The sequence below is a fragment of the Teleopsis dalmanni genome, chromosome 1 (assembly GCF_002237135.1).
Source record: "Teleopsis dalmanni isolate 2A chromosome 1, ASM223713v2, whole genome shotgun sequence".
NCBI classification, from domain to species: Eukaryota; Metazoa; Arthropoda; class Insecta; order Diptera; family Diopsidae; genus Teleopsis; species Teleopsis dalmanni.
The window spans coordinates 188,388,933-188,394,932 of NC_051846.1; the positions used below are offsets into that span (position 1 = coordinate 188,388,933).

The window sequence follows — 6,000 nt, forward strand, 5'->3', positions numbered from 1 at the left end:
AGCTACGTTTTTGGTACTTAAACCTGTTAGTAGGAGAATATTTAACATTCAAGTATTTTAGAATAATTGTTCATTAAACTTTTATGAAATTATTTTCCTCTTATTTTATTTATTTTTTTAGTATTTATTGAATTCTTTTTATTTAGTTTACATAACATATATATATATAAAATATATTTATATAAATGTAATAGTAAGAAGTTGTATGCTATATTCCAAACCAGATACATTATTTTTTGATCTTTTGATCCTTTTAAGAAGATTGACGGTAATTGTGCTCTAATTTAGGTGCTCCCACGTTATTGTCAGAAATCTTTTGAAACTCAAATTCCACTTTATTGTGGTGGTTATTCAATCCACACCTTCTTAACGTGATCAATTTAGTAAAGTTATTAGATAATAGTATCTAATCACCTTATAATGTTTAAATTTTTTTTTAAGTTTAAAAAATTCTTACATCGATTTGATTTCAAAGTGTGTCTAAAAGCAATGCGGAATATGATGAGTAATTTTTCTAATGTAGTCTTCTTAACTTTTCTTTTTCGTTTTTAATTAACATGCACCTATTGCCTTCTTCGAAGTCTAAAAATTCTTTTTTCCTACTTTTTTCCACAGTAACTTATTCTATATATTACCTGACTTCAATAAGAATGTGTCACAGAATCTGTTGAATCTATATTTAATTGTCACATACGATTATGTTCTTCGCAATTCATCCCTTTTTCAGCAGTTTGATATCACTGGATGAACTAATTAATTGTAAATGTTAGATATAATACAAACCATTCATTGATTTTGTTGCTATATTACAGATGGAAGTAAATATACTTAATGCTAGATTATAATTCCACTTAAAATAGTGTTGAACAAGAATTAGTGTGCTTGCTTAATAATACTAAGAATTTTGTCTCTGACTCAAATATGCTTGCCAGGGCCTGCTACACTCCTTTTTATAATATTTTCCTCTTTTCTTACCCTTTTAAGAATACAAAGTTGGAATTGGATTGCTACTTATAGACAGTTTTATCGTTAAACATATAGAAATCTGTTGTTGTTTCAATGTGTTGTTTTATATTATTTTAAAGACATTTCAAAGTGATCGTTCAAAATATGTTATACTGTCAAGCACTGCGAATGTTAAGGATTGGTTGACTTAATTTTAAATTTCTCTGTAAGTAAATTATAGCTTTTTCTCAGAAAATGACAAGCTAAATATACTTATAATAAGTTTCAGACAGCCCTTGTGTTATCGATTTAAAAATTTGTTTATGCTGATTGCGTCCTACTTTTTAATATACTTATTGAATGCATTCAAATGTAAATAAATATTTATTTATTTAAATATTTTAACTGTTAATGAACTGTTAGATATTTTCAGGATTTAGTTATAACACTAAAACTATATTTCTTTTAGAATAAAAACACTTATTAGTTCACAAATAAACCAAAGTATCCTATTGTATCCTTATAGTTCTATAATATATATTATTATTATTATCGTTCATTTTATATGTAGGGACGATAGCACCACTATACTAACTATTAAGAATAAAGTCATATGTAAGGTTATAGACAGTGCTCAACAAATGCCGTACAAGCTGCAACTTATTAAGTTCAGTGTATGCTTTAATCCTTATTAGAATCAGCAGTGTACTATTCTTTACTTAAATTTTTAGTTAGTATTATATTTATTTTTTTCACATTATACTCTCAGTCTTATATTGTTCATCTCACTTTTATACAAATCAGCGCGTAAAAATTGGGCACTCATACGCTATGTAAACCCAAATTTCCTTACGTTCCAAAACATCTTAAATATTATTTAATTTTGTAGGATGTAGCTTTGTAATAAAATTGCATCATAAGTAATTGAGCAGTGGAAACGTATTTTAAATGTAGACTCTACTAACTTCTTTTAACTTTGTCGTTGAAGTAATTAGATTTATTTCACTTTAAATAAAATTTTAACCCATATTATTTATTTGGTAAATAAAAATCTCTATTATTACGTGCAGAAATGTTTTTCAAAAAAGCCTATTTCTAAATTAATTAATTTAAAACAATTAATTAATAATTAATTGTTTCTTTATACAATATATTTTCCATATTTTATTTTATTTTATTATCAGTTTTGATTTTTACTTTGTTTAGTAAATTGTTTTTGAACAGTTTTCTTTCATTGTTAATTTGTTAACAGTTATTAACTTAACTGTTAAATCGTTGTTTAATTTAAAATCAAGTTTTTTTATCTTTAATCCAATCAATATCCATGAAAGCATCATTTCTTTTTAACTTAAATCACACTTCTTTTCCGAGTTCGCTGTTTGTTTGTCGTAACTTTTTGACCACAAATACCAAAATAAATTCCAATAAATTCAATATTTTTGCTAAAGGCTTACAAATAAATGCTGCTGGCTTTTAGCCTCAGTTCATATGTTAGCAACAGAGCAACAACAGTGGTGGTAATAAAAAAATAACATCGGCGGCAATAATAAAAAGAAGAATTTTTAATGGAAACTTAAAGAAATGCTGAAGGCATTCCAAAAATACATATTGTATTCTAGTTAGTATTAGTAGTGTCGTTGTTGTTGTTTTATCTGTTGTTGTTCTGTTTTATTTTTATTGCCATTTTTCTTAAAGACGCGCGCGACATTTTCCATTTCAGCATCGACAACAACTGCAACACGCCATCGAGACACACTGAGTTGACACCATAGACCGAAGCCATGTACCAAGTACAAAGTGCCATGTACCAGTGCTGCTATGTCATGGATAAGTATGTCGGCACATGTGTCAGTAATAAGTATCCAAGCATGTGTACTGTGCATATTACTTACACATAAGCATAGCAGCACACTCAAAGGATACTCTTGGGTCGTTTGTCCTGCGGCAGTTCTGTTACAGTTTAGTTGACAAATACTGGTAGAAAAATTTCTGTCTTATGCTCGCTGAAATATTCGTATAATAAAAAATGGAATAATAAAACGGAAATAATGGAAAAGTTTACAAAAATTCACTAAACTAAAATAAAACTAAACAAAATTGTTTCAGTTAGTCAAATGACATTCAATTGGGCTGTGCAATGTGTGCGTTGTTGATTTTTGGCAAAAAATTGTTTGCAGTTTTATTTTGAGTGGCGATGATATGCAAACGGAAACGGAAGTGTTGTTGCCTTGCTTAGAAAAATTTATTCGCAAAGTGTTTTAGTAAAAAGTATTAGCAAATCTAAAGCAAAAAATGTGAATAATCCATTTTTGTATAAGAAAAAATGTGTTTAAAAATTAAATTTCTTTTATCTTTCCTTTAAGTGCAATAAAAAGTGCGTGTTCATTTTTTCGTTTAAATAGTGATTTTTCCATTGTTCGTCGTCAGTTTTTGTATGCAGCAACAGAAGGTCTTGGATTACACATCGCCAAAATGTTTATATATCATGCAATCAAACATGAACTTGTCAAAATGTAAATATGAGATATTTATAATTTATGTATCTCCAGCAAGTATTCGTAAAATATTGAAATTATTTACTTTTAATAGTTATAATTTAGCTTAAACTGCTTCTATTGTATCGATAAGCATCTCTCTTTTAAGTGGCACAATAAATTTTTTATAATTTGGCACAGAAACGAGTATGCATACTAAATTGCACTGCGGTTGCTTCACTTAAAGCCTTTCATATGAGATTCTAAATTTTTTGATATATCACAGTGCATTGTAGTGCTTTTATATGGCAGCTTGATTCTTCCTTACCAAATTGCCTACATTGATTTTTCTCTAATATTTTTAAAATTTTATGCATTTTGGCCCTGGGTTTTGTTGCAAATATTTATGCTTCGTCCTTTCACTAGTGATGGCAACTTACCTTGTTTAGTCCACACAGATTTAGCAGTGTGCAATGGAAGCATCTATAAACTGAAACTGAAACTTATTTAATATTGATAACTAAAATTTTGTAAAATAAAAGACATTATTTCATTATGCATGAACTGCAAATTAAAATGATTGAAATTCTTCCATACATTGAAATATTAATAGTCCTACTGCCTTGAGAAAGAAATTGCTGTGAACGCTTTAGAATTGTGCATTTTTCGAAGGATGTGCAATAAAATAGAAAATTTATGAAAAAGTGGAAAGTTTTTTATAAAAGACTTTAATTATTTATTTTTAATTTATTTGCATTTAAATGAAATATTTTCAGTATTAAAGTTTTAAACATTTAATTAAAATCATTTATGAATACTTAATGTGTTAGCGCTGAGCTGCACATTATTTGAAAATTTTATTAAAATCGAATACTTAATATATTACCATTGAGCTAATAAATATTTTTAATATTAAAGTGCTTTTTGTATAAAGTTAAAGTAATTGATTTTTAATTAGTGAATAAAAGGACTTATGTAAATAAAAAAATAATAGCTTATAGTTCAGATTTAATTTTTGTTTTTATTATTACCTAGCAGTCTGTATAAATATCGCCCACTTATGGAAAAACAAAACAAATAATAAATAGTAATTTATAAGCTTTTAATTTTTATTCACATCAGCCTTTTAATTCACCAATCAAACATAAATTAAAAAAGCGAACTCAAAGCTAATGTGAATTAAAGCAATTTTTTTTAAATTGATAGGGTTTCGAATAGTAAAAAAAAATTAATTAAACTTTGAACTAATTCTTTTAATTAATAAATTAATTAAATAATTTATTAATAATTTCATTTCCAAAGAAAGTTTAACGCATTAGATTTGATAGGTAATTATTTCGTAAGAACAATTCTTTCATATTGAAGAAATATTGAAATAATGTTAATTAAGAATACTATAATGTTTACTAAGATATTACTAAGATTTAAAACAATTCAACCGGAATTTAACTGAACTTGTATACAAACAACCGATTAAACAGTTGGTAAGAAGGATATGATATCGAAATGTCGTTGAATCGCTAATTAGACTTAAAGATTTCGTTATCACTTAAGCCAACCAAAATGTTCACTAAAATAAATACATATACGTATCTAGGTTATTAATAAAGAGATGCCAATTGTTCACAATTCATTACATTGCTTTCATTTTGCTAAACTATTTCTAAATTTCTAGTTAACTACTAACAGACGATTTCACTACAAATATATTACTTATATTTAAAATATTGGTTTTGTTTTCGAAACCATTTACTATAATTCATACCAAACCAATTTCTTAATCCGTTTGAACAGGGTGCTTTGCTCTAAAGTCAGAGGAAAGTTTGTCTTCTTCAAATCAATCATGGATCGGATATGTTATCAGATATATATGAGCAGATATATAACATAAACAATATTTCCGAAACACGTTTGTTTTCTTTTTTTAGTGGTATTAGTCAGCACTTTGACATATATATAGTGCAATCTTCTTAAATATATGGGTAAAGCTGGCTAGATGAGACTACTAATGGACTTCTAAGATCTAAGATCTTTAGTGCCATAAGTGTAGAGTCCTTTAAAACCGTATACTTTACATAAGATTTGTGTATTATTAGCGAATTTAAAGATATGGCGGAGTTCGTTCAGCCCTTCAAAACTGAAAACATCAAAGAATTTTGATGAAATTTAATAGAGAGAAATTTTAATTAATTATTTTACCATTGCAGTTGGTATTCAATTATAAATTGTTATTTTTTGTTCTTGTTACACATATTTCAATTTCTAATTGATCAATTTTAATTGAAATTGATAAACCAAAAGCTTTAAATTTTACATTAAAGTATTTAAATTTTAAAATTCCTAAACAATTTATTGCAAACATGGTTACTTTCCTGCAAAACCAATTAATTTTATACTACGCATTAATTTAAAAAAAAAATATTTAATTTTTTAAAATTTAAATAATTAACTTAAATTGATACTTTGGGTAAATTGATTAAATTGATACTTTTAAATTGATACTAACTTAAATTGATAATTAACTTTGGATACTTTGGGAATTGAGCGTAGGCTCAATTCCCAAAGTATGTCTACAGGAGTG

General features: G+C 26.7%; 1 protein-coding gene across 3 annotated transcripts in view; it reads right to left on the reverse strand.

Annotated features, from left to right (window-relative positions):
* The window catches only part of LOC119670810 (potassium voltage-gated channel protein Shaker-like), a 536,527-nt gene that overhangs the window by 497,336 nt on the left and 33,191 nt on the right, over positions 1-6,000 (reverse strand). The window lies entirely within an intron of this gene.